This window comes from Mesoplodon mirus, assembly GCF_964341445.2.
Source record: "Mesoplodon mirus genome assembly, chromosome: 5".
Taxonomy (NCBI): Eukaryota; Metazoa; Chordata; class Mammalia; order Artiodactyla; family Ziphiidae; genus Mesoplodon; species Mesoplodon mirus.
The window spans coordinates 65822026-65837521 of NC_138980.1; the positions used below are offsets into that span (position 1 = coordinate 65822026).

Genomic DNA, 15496 nt, shown 5'->3' on the forward strand with positions numbered 1-15496 from the left:
AGAGGTGATTAAGCTCTATGATTAAGAGGATTGGATAGTCATGTGAGTAGGGTATAGGGACTGGTCAAGCAGGGGAATGTTTAGACGGCAAGAGAACAGCCATCTTGAGTGGCCTGACCATACAAGGGAGTAGGAGGAAACAAGTGGAATCGAAAAAGGACAGGAATGGGAAAGAGAAAATACATGCCTATTATATTGTTTTGATTTTTGAACCATGTAAATGTGCTTCCTACCCCAAAGTAAAATAAATAAAAGAAAATTAGTAGGGTAAGCTGTGACAAAGTGAAAGAGCGGCATGGACATATATACACTACCAAACGTGAGGTAGATAGCTAGTGGGAAGCAGCCGCATAGCACAGGGAGATCAGCTCGGTACTTTGTGACCGCCTGGAGGGGTGGGATAGGGAGGGTGGGAGGGAGACGCAAAAGGGAGGGGATATGGAAACATATGTATATGTATAACTGATTAAATTTGTTATAAAGCAAAAAAATAAAATAAGTTAAAAAAAAAAAAAAAAAAAAAAGAAAGAAAATTAGTAAGATTGAGGTAGATAGCAGACCTATAAGGATTCAAAAAAGGTGTCCCTGAGATATTATTAACTGGGAAAAGCAGGTTGCAGAACAGTGTATGTACTGTAAGACGATCCCTGTTGTGCAAACAAACAGCACATACATTTAAAGAGACAGAAAAATGCTTGCAAGTATACATAATCAGGTATGAACAGTAGGGACCTCTTGGGGGTGAGTCTGGAGGCAAGGTGAGGGTGGTGAGGAGAACCTGATATTTTATTTTCTGAAATCTCCTTTTAAATTGAAATATTGTTTACATACAGTGAAATGCAAGGATCTTAAGTTCAATGAGTTTTGGCAAATGTATACACCCATATAATCTACCCCTATCAAAATATGGGAAATTTCTATACCCTCAAGGGCAAAAGAAGTTCTATGATCATTAATACTGTTGGTTTCAGCTTCAAATGCTTAGTCACTGTTAATTCACTTAAGGAATATTTATTTAGAGCTTAATAGTGTCAAGCACTGTTACAGGCCTTAAAAACATAGCAAGAAAAAAAAAAAATCCTTGTCATCTAGGAGCTATATACTTGCTGGTGAGAGACAGCTAACGCACTGATGAGGAAGCAAGTATGTACCAGATGAAAGTCATAGAACAAGAAGCAGTATCTTTTTTACAACGTTACTGGGGACTCTATAGGATGTTTAAGGTAGGTGTGGATATACAATCTTCCAAGTATATTCACAATATTAAAATCCAAAAATTTTATTATTATTGTTGTGCGCTTATTATCCTAAACATTCCTTATCTGAAATTTTACTGTTTGTAAGCCAAAAACGGATGGTGAAGAAAAACTGGGCTTAAAAATGTCCATGGAAAACATACAATCAAGTGAAAGAAAATTAAACAACAACAAATTTTAAAAGCCTGGTAAGTTATAATCCAAAGAGAATTCCAGAGGCAGAAAAGAACTGGGTACCAGGACTAGTCTCAAGAGTGGGGTGAGTATGAATTAGAGACAGTGAGGTTCTCTGGGTGCTGGATGTTTCTAATAGTGAAAAAAAGATCAATATGAAAAATAAAACACAGGAGTAGCTCTGCCATGAGCCCAAAAACATACCTGTGTAGAGCTATCAGGAAGTTTATCATGCTCAACCTGGTAAAGATCTACCCATCTGAAGGGATTATCACAATGGAAGAAATCAGAGTAAAAGAATGGTGACCATATGCCCAACCACACTCTTAATATCTGCACTTGGATGTTTCTCAGACTCTTAAACTTAACATGCTTATAACTTAACTCTTGATTTCTTTGAAATCTACCCTTCTCTAGTCTTCCACATCTCACTAAATGGTACCTTTGTCCATCCAGTTCCTTAATTCAGAAACCTGGAAATAACTCTTATGCTGCCCTTTTCATCCTTTATTCAGTGAACAATTTTTTATTAAGAATCTATCACGTGCCAGGCAATGATATGAAAAATATAATAATAAAGAAAACAGTCCCTGCCCTTACCGAATTTACGTTCCATCCACTCCATTAGTGTCTTGTTGGATATATTTCCTAAATACATCTCCAATCTACCCATTTATTTCTTTTTTTGTATAAACTATTTTATTTTATTTTATTTATTTTTGGCTGCATTGGGTCTTCGTTGCTGCGCACAGGCTTTCTCTAGTTTTGGCGAGCCGGGGCTACTCTGTTACGGTGCGCCAGCTTCTCACTGTGGTGGCTTCTCTTGTTGTGCAGCACAGGTTCTAGGCACACGGGCTTCAGTAGTTGTGGCCCGTGGGCTCAGTAGTTGTGGCTCATGGGCTCTAGAGCGCAGGCTCAGTAGTTGTGGTGCACGGGCTTAGTTGCTCTGCGGCGTGCGAGATCTTCCCGGACCAGGGCTCAAACCCGTGTCCCCTGCATTGGCAGGCGGACTCTCAAGCACTGCACCACCAAGGAAGCCCCCCTCCATACAATTTTGTACAATGGCATGTGGGCTCACCACTTGAACACAAGAAGCCAGAACAACTACACGCTCTGCTGTTTGTGCATGAACTAAATAACAGATGCACAGTAACGAATCACTAACAGACTGGAAGAAGCCATGTGATATGCACCACGATCAGTGACCAATCTATTATTTGCAAAGTAATTTGTGGACTGAAGGGCCAACAGCAAAATTTGTACTTTATGCAATTACTCACTTAATATACCATGGTAACCGAAGTTTGAACTGTTTTTAGGAGACTGGTATTATTTCAACTGTGGTAAGTGAAATGTATGTATACTGCAACTGTTCAAAGCCGGGAAAGACTGCATAGCATGTTACTTTTTGTGTAAGAAAGAAGACAATATAAATATATGGGATTATGTTTTGCAAAAAGACACATAGCGAGTGGATATGAACCAGGCAGAAGAGAGAGAGGAGGAGCAACAATTTCCTGAGTACACCTTAACACACACACTTTTGACTTTAATTGTGTAAATATTTTACATATTCAAAAAGATACTAATCAACACTCTCAGCAATTTTAGAGTGTGGAAAAACTCTAAAATTGCATACAATAGAAATGAATAAACTTCATTTCAAATGAATAACATAACCATACTGCAAGTAACTTTGAACACTGTACTTTGACTGATAGAAGCCAGATACTATATTTTGAGTTGCCCTATGGGAGAGGTCCACATGGCAAGAAACTGAGGTAGGACTCTAGCTAACAGCCACCAAGAAACTGAGGTCCTCATTCCAACAACCCATGAGGAACTGGACCATAGCCACATTCCTGATCCACAAAATGTTTAAGATAGCAAATGTTTGTCATTTTAAACAATTAAGTTTGGGCTAATTTGTTACACAGGAATGGATAATGAATAGACTAACAAAAGATGCCTAGTTTAGATATAATCACGAGGAAGCATAAAACAAACCAACATTAAGGGCATTCTATGATATAAATGGCTTATAGTCTTTTAAAAATGTCAGTGTAGGGCTTCCCTGGTGGTGCAGTGGTTGAGAATCTGCCTGCTAATGCAGGGGACACGGGTTCGAGCCCTGGTCTGGAAGGACCCCACATGCCACGGAGTAACTAGGCCTGTGAGCCACAACTACTGAGCCTGCGCGGCTGGAGCCTGTGCTCCACAACAAGAGAGGCCGCGACAGTGAGAGGCCCGCGCACCACGATGAAGAGCGGCCCCCGCTCGCCACAACTAGAGAAAGCCTCACACAGAAATGAAGACACAACACAGCAAAAATAAATAAATTAATTAGTAAGCTCCTACCCCCAACATCTTAAAAAAAAAATGTCAGTGTAAGGCAAAACAAGGCTGAGGAACTGTTTCAGATTAAAGTAAACTAAAGAGACATGACAACTCAATGCATTGTGTCAGCCTGGACTTGAAAAAATTACTGTAAAGTATGGGTAAAGTTTGAGTACAGACTATAAATAATCATATTGTATCAATGTTAAACTTTCTTATTTTCATTATTGAAATTCAGTTATAGAAAGAATGTCCTTGTTCTTAGAAAATACACAATGAAGTGCTCAGGAATAAGGAGACATGATATCTACAACTTACTCTCAAATAGTTCATAAAAACCTATCAAAATTACAAGCCCATTTTTTTCTTGACCCAGCAATTCCACTTCTGAAAACTTATCCCACAAATATATTGCATATGTACAAAATAATGCAGGTACAAGGCTATTCAATGCAGTTGTTTGTAAGACTCAAAGATTGGAACAACCCAAGTATCAACTGAATAACCAGGAGACTGATTAATAGCACAATAGAATACTAAGCAGCTGTTTAAAAAAACAGCTTTCTTTTGTATTAATATGAGAATAGTTTTAAAGGATACATTGAGGAGTGAAGAAAGCAAGATATAGAACAATGTTACATCTTTTGTAAGAAAAGTGGGGAAATAAAAACATATATCCTTAATTCACCCACATTTGCATAAAGAAATGCTGAAAGGATACTTAAGAAACTAATTAAGTTTACCTCTACAGGTGTTAGGCTGCAGCCCACAAGCCTATAAGCTCAGTATTTGCCCAACTCCGAGACTGAAGAAAAAGCCCGGAGACCGTGACAGAGACATCAACGATTTGTTGGATAGGGAATCCTACCAGTCATAAGCAAAAGGTCATGAAGCAACACTCCACCATGAGCAGCAGACAGCAAGCAGGACTTGACAACAACCTTCGCTACTCACGGGAAATGGAGGTTACCATTTATAGGGGAAGTGACATCAGGTTGGCTCATCAGTTACCAGGGAAACCAGCAGCTGGGGCAGGGGGCAAGCATGTAGTTACTGATTAAACCCTATGCTTAAGAGGATTGGATAATCATGTGAATAGGGTGTAGGTGATGCAGGGACTGGTCAAGCAGGGGACGGACAGACAGCGAGAGAACAGCCACCTTGAGTGGCCTGACCATACACTCCAGCCCTACATGCTCTGCATGACCCTTACAATCTTGGTTCATCCCCTCTTCCATGATATCCCTGATGTCAGGTATGTAGAGGTGCACCGCAACCACACACCACAAATGCCACACAGACACCAGCAGCTAAAGAGTATCAAGAGTAACACAGCTGGTATGTGAAAAATACTCATTCGCCATGTGGGCAAATTGTGGAGCCAAGCGCTTACCGAGTTGATGGAGAGGCAATCTATGGCAGGGTTGTCCTGGTCTAAAGCTTTCATAGCAGAGGAAATACTGTGGGAGTCATTGTGTATATATACACAACATTGAGTTTGAATGAGAGCACAGGCCCCGCCTTGTGCTGCCATTAGCATGTCCAGAGCCATCCTGTTTTGAAGGACCACTCGTCTCATTTGGGTGGTCTCCTCAGACAGGAGGGTAATTGCATGTCTAGTATTATTTAAGGCAGCCACTGTATGTTTAGCCAGGGCTTCTACTTGCTATACTACATCCATAGAGGCATCTCGCTGCAGACCCAGCAATCAGACACATTTCACAGTGAGGCCACCGCCGTTGCCCAGTCCCTGAACAGACTCCCTCTGCACAGGCTAGGGATGAAATGTAAGATTTTTAACAGGTACAATACTGAAAATATCATGACCTTTGAGCAAAATACAAGCAGTAACACACTCTGAGATAATACCACCCCTGCCTGTGGTTTTTTGTCTTGGCCTGCAGTACCATACCGCCTATCCACCCTCAGTACCCTCAGCTGGTGCTGAATACTGAAGAGGCGGTATAACAAGACCACGAGGTTAATATAATGCTGATTTTCTCTAGTAAGGGTCTCTGATTAATTACCTTAGTAGTTTCAGTGGGGCTGGGTAGAAGACAGGTGAAATCTATAAGTCCCTTTCTAATCCTGTTCCCCACATACACTGTGGAGTATGCAAACCCCAACCACTGGGGACTTAACTGCCAGTCCCAGGGCCATTTTGTAATGTTTTCCTCTGGTGGGGAGATCTGGTGGCAAGTGCGAATGTCAGTTATTGTCCTGACCGATAGTTGGCAATGGCCTTTCAGCGATCGACAGTTGAACTAAGACGGTTTGACTAGTTGCCTCTGGGTGGACAAGCCATGGACACTGAGACAATTGCTCCTGGGATGTTCAGTTATAGGAGAAGGGGGAGAAGGAGGCTACCATTTATAGTGCAGTTGATGTCAGGTTGGTTCATCAGTTACCAGGGAAACCAGTGGCTGGGGCAGGGGGCAAACACAGAGGTGATTAAGCTCTATGATTAAGAGGATTGGATAGTCATGTGAGTAGGGTATAGGGACTGGTCGAGCAGGGGATGTTTAGACGGCAAGAGAACAGCCATCTTGAGTGGCCTGAACATACAAGGGAGTAGGAGGAAACAAGTGGAATCAAAAAAGGATAGGAATGGGAATGAGAAAATACATGCCTATTATATTGTTTTGATTTTTACACCATGTAAATGTGCTTCCTACCCCAAAGTAAAATAAATAAAAGAAAATTAGTAAGATTGAGGTAGATAGCAGACCTATAAGGATTCAAAAAAGGTGTCCCTGAGATATTATTAACTGGGAAAAGCAGGTTGCAGAACAGTATATGTACTGTAAGACGATCCCTGTTGTGCAAACAAGCAGCACACACATTTACATAGACAGAAAAATGCTTGGACGTATACATAATCAGGTATGAACAGTAGCGACCTCTTGGGGGTGAGTCTGGAGGCAAGGTGAGGGTGGTGAGGAGAATCTGATGTTTTATTTTCTTAAATCTCCTTTTAAATTGAAATATTGTTTACATACAGTGAAATGCAAGGATCTTAAGTTCAATGAGTTTTGGTAAATGTATACACCCATACAATCAACCCCCATCCAAATATGGAAAATTTCTATACCCTCAAGGGCAAAAGAAGTTCTATGATCATTAATACTGTTGGTTTCAGCTTCAAATGCTTAGTCACTGTTAATTCACTTAAGGAATATTTATTTAGAGCTTAATAGTGTCAAACACTGTTACAGGCCTTAAAAACATAGCAAGAAAAAAAAATAAATCCTTGTCATCTAGGAGCTATATACTTGCTGGTGAGAGAGAGCTAACACACTGATGAGGAAGCAAGTATGTACCAAATGAAAGTCATAGAAGAAGAAGCAGTATCTTTTTTACAACGTTACTGGGGACTCTATAGGATGTTTAAGGTAGGTGTGGGTATACAATCTTTCAAGTGTATTCACAATATTAAAATCCAAAAATTTTATTATTATTGCTATGCACTTTTTATCCTAAACATTCCTTATCTGAAATTTTACTGTTTGTAAGCCAAAAACTGATGGTGAAGAAAAACTGAGCTTAAAAATGTCCATGGAAAACATACAATCAAGTGAAAGAAAATTAACAACAACAAATTTTAAAAGCCTGGTAAGTTATAATCCAAGGAGAATTCCAGAGGCAGAAAAGAACTGGGTACCAGGACTAGTCTCAAGAGTGGGATGAGTATGAATTAGAGACAGTGAGGTTCTCTGGGTGCTGGATGTTTCTAATAGTGAAAAAAAGATCAATATGAAAAATAAAACACAGGAGTAGCTCTGCCATGAGCCCAAAAACATACCTGTGTAGAGCTATCAGGAAGTTTATCATGCTCAACCTGGTAAAGATCTACCCATCTGAAGGGATTATCACAATGGAAGAAATCAGAGTAAAAGAATGGTGACCATATGCCCAACCACACTCTTAATATCTGCACTTGGATGTTTCTCAGACTCTTAAACTTAACATGCTTATAACTCAACTCTTGATTTCTTTGAAATCTACCCTTCTCTAGTCTTCCACATCTCACTAAATGGTACATTTGTCCATCCAGTTCCTTAATTCAGAAACCTGGAAATAACTCTTATGCCCCCCTTTTCATCCTTTATTCAGTGAACAATCTTTTATTAAGAATCTATCACGTGCCAGGCAATGATATGAAGAATATAATAATAAAGAAAACAGTCCCTGCCCTTACGGAATTTACATTCCACCCACTCCATTATTGTCGTGCTGGATATATTTCCTAAATACATCTCCAATCTACCCATTCTTTTTTTGTATAAATTATTTTATTTTATTTTATTTATTTTTGGCTGCATTGGGTCTTCGTTGCTCCACATGGGCTTTCCCTAGTATTGGCGAGCCGGGGCTACTCTTTGTTGCAGTGCGCCGGCTTCTCATTGTGGTGGCTTTTCTTGTTGTGCAGCACAGGTTCTAGGCACATGGGCTTCAGTAGTTGTGGCCCGTGGGCTCGGTAGTTGTGGCTCACGGGCTCTAGAGTACAGGCTCAGTAGTTGTGGTGCACGGGCTTAGTTGCTCTGCGGCGTGCAAGATCTTCCCGGACCAGGGCTCAAACCCATGTCCCCTGCATTGGCAGGCATATTCTTAACCACTGTGTCACCAGAGAAGTCCCTATCCATTTATTTCTATATCCACCGCCTTCCCTTGAATCCAGTGCAGCACCCGTTCTTACCAGGAATGTAGTCTCCCCTCTGTTCTCCCTACTTCCATTTATAACCCTCATAAATCAATTCACCACACAGCAGCCAGAGTAATCTTTTAAAAATTTAAACCATATCTTGTCTCTGCCTTATTTAAAACCTTTCAATAGCTCCTAAGTACAAGGTTACTTAAAATGTACCTCACTTACTTATTTTCCATTTCTAACCTCCCTAGCCCTTTTTAATTTGCTCACCTTTTCTTTTCTTTTTTTAATGTCCTTTATACATGCTATTCACTCTGCCTGACAATTTCTTCTTTAATCTCCTTGTTATCTAGCTAACTTATATTCATCCTTCAGATAGCACACTAAGAATCACTTCCTGAAAGAAGACTTACCTGACCCTTCAGACTAGAGCAGGCCTCTCTATTACAAGCTCTCTTAGCACCCGGTTTTTCTCCTTGGTGGCATTTATCAGGCTTGTAAAAGATCATATCATAGAATGGGGGTCCATTAATGCAGAAATCATATCTGCCTGTTCATTGAGGCACCCTTGGCACCTAGGACAATGCCTTGTATATAATAGGCAGTTAATAAATATTTGTTATAGAAATGAATGAATGATCCACTCTACTAGACTTGGGGCAGACACTAGTGTTTGCTCTGTTTGGGGGTGGACTCTTCCAACCTACTCCTGTACAGAATGTAAGCCTGAACTTACATAGAGGTGATTTAAGCTTATACTATATTCTCTTACATTATATTCTCATACAGTATGAGAATAGAGCACCCTACACCTCTTGTTTTTCAAAAGCATATGCAATATACAAAAATCAAGTTTTTCTGTAAACTAGCAATCAGAAAATGAAATAAGAAATACATTTTTCAATAACATCCAAAAGCATCAAATGTGCAGGAATAATTTTAAAAAATATATACAAGACCTAAAACATTGCTGAGAGAAGTTAAAGAAGACCTAAATAAATGGAAATATGAAATATATACTATTCTCCTGGATTGGAAGTCTCAATATTGTTAAGATGACCCCTCCACCAGGAGATTTATAGTTTCAAGGCAATCAATCCCATTCAAAATCCCTTCAGGCTTTTCCCCTCTAGAAAGTGACAGGACAATTTTAATTTATTTGGTCAGGCAAAGAACTAAGAATAGTCAAAAGTGTTGAAAAAGAAGAAAAAACTTGGGGGACTTACGACCTGACCTCAAGACTTATAAAGCTACAATAATCAAGACAGAGTGGTATTGGCAAAGGGATGGACAGATCAATGGTACATGATGTAGAGTCTAGAAATAGACCCATATATATAAATCAAATGATTTTCAACAGGGGTACAAAAGCAATTCAATAGGAAATGGAAATTTTTTTGACAAGTGATGCTGGAAAAACTGGGCATCCATATGGGAAAAAAGAACCTTAACTCCTACCTCACTGAATCACTGCCTCATACCACATATGCAAAAACTACTTTAAAAAACGTAAATAGAAGAGTCAGTAGGTATAAAACAAGTGCCCCTTGTTCACCAGGAATATTCACTGCCTCCTCTAACGTACTGCTAGAACAATGTTAAATAAGGTAAATCCAGTAAATGAAAGTGACACTTATTTGTTGAGATGCTTGCCTTTTCTTGGTTTCCAAGCTTTAGCAAACTTTTCAGGTGAGCATCAGAATCCAGGTTGAAGATGCCAAATTATCTGATTTGTTGAATTCCTTTTGGAGACCAACAGCCAGGTGGAATTTATAATAAAATTAACATATCTTGGACAACAAAACCCACACCAGCAAGGAACCCTACCGTGACTAACCAATTAGACACACTCTAATGCATCTTCCTCCTAATATTCTCTTTCTTTTGGCTTACCAATAATTCTCCTTTCACTCTTTTCAGTGCTTCCATATTATCCATTTTACATATTTTCACTTTCCAAAGGTAACTGTTTTTCCTTTTTTGTGTGTGGTCGTTGTTGCTATATTTAGATGGCAAGCTTCCAAAAAGACTGACAGTAAAATATATAATGGGGAATTTTATATGCAAATGTTAGTATATAATTTTTGAAGTGTTTATAAACTGCAAGTTTGGTGAAATGCCACACTACCATCATTGGGATCCATTTGTACAATTACCTGATTACAAGGAATGTCTCGATTTGGCATTCTGTGCTAGCTCAAATTCACTCAAAGTATTTGAATTGGCCACGGTGGAGTAGGAGATACAGCCATTGGGTCCTAGATTGGGATCTGAGGTGCAGACTCGGGCAATGGAGGTGCCAGGAGGGTTGCTCTCATCCACGTGGACCACTTAGGAGGCCTGATGGAAAACTGGAGCATTGTTGTTGACATCGCCACTGTGCTGTGTGATGCTTCTGCTGGAGGAGAGTGGTGCCTTACTTCTGTCAGCAGCTGTGATGGTAACATTGTACTCCAGGGTTTGCTCCCACTCTAGGGCCTCATCTGTTACAAGCTTGTAGTAATTATTGGTGAAACCTGCAATTCTAAAAAGTGTATTTTCTTGTACCAGACATTTGACCTCCCTGTTTTCTCCTGAATCTGGATCCTGTGTTTTAAACAGAGCAGTTACTATCTGAGGTACAAAATCTGCAGGAATTATTATGAAAATAGAAGTAAAAATAATCTCTGGGGGGAATTCCCTGGCAGTCTAGTGGTTAGGATCCCGCGCTTTTACTGCCAAGGTCGAGGGTTCAATCCCTGGTCAGGGAACTAAGATCCTGCAAGCTGCCAGTCGCGGCCAAAAAAATAAAACTCCAGTACTTTGTCGTCATCATCTAGAATTTTGATCTCAACTACAATGGGAAACCAATCCCCCCACACACCCCCATTCCTTCCTTCCAAAACTATGGAATACTTTTTAATCTCTTCATATTCCGATGTACTTAAGGTTTTCATTTCTCCTCTACCATGATCAAGGCCAAACTGGATATGGGTACTCTGGGTTGCAAAGACATTCTTGATCTCCACTTTGATGCCCTTGTCTAGGTCAGTGGCCCTCAGCCTCACCATGGAGGTGCCTTGGGGGCATGTCTTCTTGAAGGCTGACCCTGTATACATTCTGGCTGAAATTGGAGGTTGAGGGGTTGTAGTTGGTGTCGACCACCAGGGTCGGGATCCGAGTGGTTCTGTTTCTGGTGCTGCTCTCCATCTAATGCTGTCAGGACTAAGTGATGCGACCTCTGCTTTTCCCAGTCTAGTGGCTTCTCTAACACAAGTTCAATCTATTTGTTTCCACTGTTGGTCTATTTTACTTCGAAGACAAATATACAGTTGCTGTTAGGGTGATAACTTTGTAAAGGAATTGCTTCCATCATCAGGATCTTTTGCAGGTACTATTGTAAATCTTGCTCCAGGATGGATCAACTCACATATTTAACTCAATAGCACTCCTGCTGAACTGGGGAGTATTATCGTTTACATCTTGAATATCTATATTAATGTGAAAAACATTTAAAGGATTCTCAACTACCATTTATAAATGTATGATATGAAGTATAGTATGTCGGCATATCTGCTCCAGGTCCATCCTGTTACTCACAAGTAAATCCCCACTTTCTTCACTTGGAGTGAGGTATTCTTTTTCCACATTAACTTGCAGCTTCTGAGCCCATTAAGTCCTGGACACCTAGCCCCAGATCTCTGGCAAGGTGCGATTAGGAAAGTCACCCAGTGGAAATATTATGGGATCTTCTTGTTTATCTCTGTTTCTACATGGGCTGATAGCAGTGCTCTGAGTCCCTACTCTAGAACTGCAACCTGAAGAAATTAGAGGTCAAGGTTCTGAAGAATTGAGAGCAAAGAGAAAGATGTTTCTCACTGGAATTTGCAAGTTGAGAAGCGGTAGTACAGTTTTATTAAGGCAATTAAATATTCTTGGAAGTTTATATTCTCAATGACTCCAGCATATGAAATCAAAGCAATGACTTCTTTTTATTTCTTCTAGACATTTAAGAGTGTTTTTAGATTGAGCCTCTCTTTTTATTTTTATTTTTTGGTGGGGGAAAAGGCTTTACTTTTTTCATATACACAGTCTCAGGATGAACTATTGGTTGGATCTTCAGCTATAAATACATAAAAGCTTCTAGCAAGTTTCACAACATAGAAATCTATGGACTGTGGCACCTATTTTAAAAATTTGATAAATCTTCAGTTCCTTATCTTTATATAGATAGATCAGAGAGTTGGCTCTTATTAGGAGTTTGATGTAGAGGGAAAGCACAAGTAAAATGGATTTGCACTATGATTTTTCCCCAAGAGATTACTTTCTAATCATTGAATTCAAGCCTTTTTTTGAGTATTTAGAAGGTATACAAACCACTGTGTTCAATTCTTCAGAGACTTAAAGATGAATTAAGAAATTATGCTTGTCCTCAATGATTATTAAACATAGTAGATCTTTTTATGGCTTCTCTCAGAGAAATTGTGGAGGTACTGATTTCTTTTTACATATAGATAAATTATTTTATCTCCTTTATGGTCCATCTGATGGCAATTTCATCACATTTTCCTGAACTAGAGCTCTTCCAATTTGGTATCCAGAAAACTTATCCTCTATCAAATAGTTTTTTCAATTATCTTTGCCATTGGCTATCTTTTCCTATCAGTGTTTTAAAAATGTGTCCTAAAGAGTGTGCTCTGTTATTGATAACTTTTCATTAGGTATGGTTTCCTAAAAATGAACTCCAAGTGTAACATTAGAGAATAAATCTGTCTCTTGCCTAATATATACAGTCATTAGTTTGATCAACATCCCATCACAACTATGTGTTTGCTTAAAATTTTTTAAAATAGCTTTATTGAGGTATAATAGATATACAAAGAGTGGTACATATTTAATGTGAAGGCATTTACTTTCTTGAACTTGATATCTTGCATAAGGAAAAAGCAGATTTTTCACCAGAACTAATCAATTCATGATCACAGCTATACTCTGTTACATATAACTGAGAAAACTGTAATACAATCCACTCGTTCATTAGTCTTCTAATGCAGCTTAAAATAATCTGTGGGTTGAGTAGTCTCAACAAGTTGTACAGACTCAGCAAGGATCCTAGGCCATTGCTGCTTCAAGGAGGGAATCTCTTATAGAATGGAAGTAGGGGAAGAATGCTGATAGATTATGTTCCAATTTTAGGTGCTATAAAATAGAGGAACTACAACTTTGAAGTTATAGCTGAATACTTTGATTAATTAGATTAAGTGAATGCATACCCACCTTCCATATAACACAAAGGAAGATAAGAAAAGTCCTTGACATAATTTCATTACTGAAACCAGAGGAAATATAAAATCCAAACCCACTGTCCAATTACTCTAAAAAAATCAACAAATAACCTAATTATCAAGCCTAAATTATCAACAAATATCCTAAAGCTAAGATTGATATTTTGTGCAGCCGTTAACTTAAATTCTTATGTGGCCAAAACCAAATAACTCCAGCTTTCAGATTTTGGTGATCCATTTTCCATTTAAATCATCCTAGTAATTCTATTGGAGTAAATTGGTCCTTAAATAATAAGTTACACAGGACCCTTGTTTAAGTTAAACTGTCATTCAGAGAGAGAAAAATTGACATTCATAAAATTGTCTCATCAAAAACAATCTTCCCCCTATGTTTCATGACCCCAAACTGAGCCTTCTCAATCAAGAACGTGCCTAAGCACTTAAGATTTTTACAGTAGCTTTCATAAAATTGTTAGAACAGTTTTACTTCCACTCACAGGTCATCCCATTGTATTGTCTGGAGGAGCACACAAATCATTATTACTTTTCCCAACAGAATGTCAAGTGTACTGATATTGAAAGCAGGACTCTTTTTTCTATCAACAATGTTAAAAAAAAAAGAGCTACTGTTAATTAAGTACATATTATGAACCAGACGGTTTATATGTTATCACTAGGCTTCACCACAATCTTTCAAATTACATATTACAATCCCAATTTTGCTGAAGTTGAAAGCAATTAAATAACGTCAAAGGTCACACAGTTAGGAGTTACCTCGTTACATAGCTGCTGTTTCTCTGTCACACTACATCTTGGAATACTGATATTAGGTAATCCCTAATACACAAACATTTGTTCATTCATTCACTCAGCAACTATTTAATGAAGCCAATTTAGCTCATACTGGAAGCATAACTGAGATCACTAATACCTGAGATACAGCCTAAGGGTCATCACTATTCATTGCCCTAGCTCTAATGATTTATCCCTAAATCAAGTTACATGAACGGAGTCAGCAGAATTGGACTATACTAGTTTAGCTTCCCAAATAATTTCTATTGTGTGTTACGTCTTTCATTTTGAATCAACCACCACAAGAAAACTGGCCACGTGATAAACATTTGATAGCTTTTACAAAACAACAGAAGTTACATTTCTCTCTATTTTCCTTCGTATTATTTAGAAAGCTCTACTTATTAAAGTCCATTTGGAACTTAATGTCAATATGAAGTTTGCCATTTTAGATATGCTCAAAAACTTCCTTCAAGGGGGAAAGGTAAGCTGGGATGAAGTGAGAGAGTGGCATGGACGTATATATACTACCAAATGTAAACTAGATAGCTAGTGGGAAGCAGCTGCATAGCACAGGGAGATCAGCTAGGTGCTCTGTGATAATGTAGAGGGGTGGGATAGGGAAGGTGGGAGGGAGACGCAAGAGGGAGGAGATATGGGGATATATGTATATGTATAGCTGATTCACTTTGTTATAAAGCAGAAACTAACAGACCATTGTAAAGTGATTATACTCCAATAAAGATGTTTAAAAAAAAACTTCCTTAAAAAAAAATAAGACAAATAGATCCACTCTATATTTCCTTTTTTAAATTTTATTTTTATATTTCCTTTTTTTGTCTTGGCTGTCAAGAAGCATAAAGTGACATGTGAATTTCAGTAGCAGTAACTGCATTTTAGGGCAACTTGATTATCTTTCATTCTCCAAATCGTTTTCAATCTCTTTTATAAGTCTTGGTTTTAATTAACTATTGTATTTTTGAAAACAGATAGGCAACAAGTCAGGAGAAAATAATTAGGATGTT

At 38.6% G+C, this 15496-nt stretch overlaps 1 protein-coding gene across 1 annotated transcript in view; it reads right to left on the reverse strand.

Annotated features, from left to right (window-relative positions):
- LOC309805359 (uncharacterized protein) overlaps positions 1-15496 on the reverse strand; it is a gene marked incomplete at its 3' end in the record, with an annotated part of 180299 nt that overhangs the window by 69453 nt on the left and 95350 nt on the right. The gene's annotated exons all lie outside the window — the stretch shown is intronic.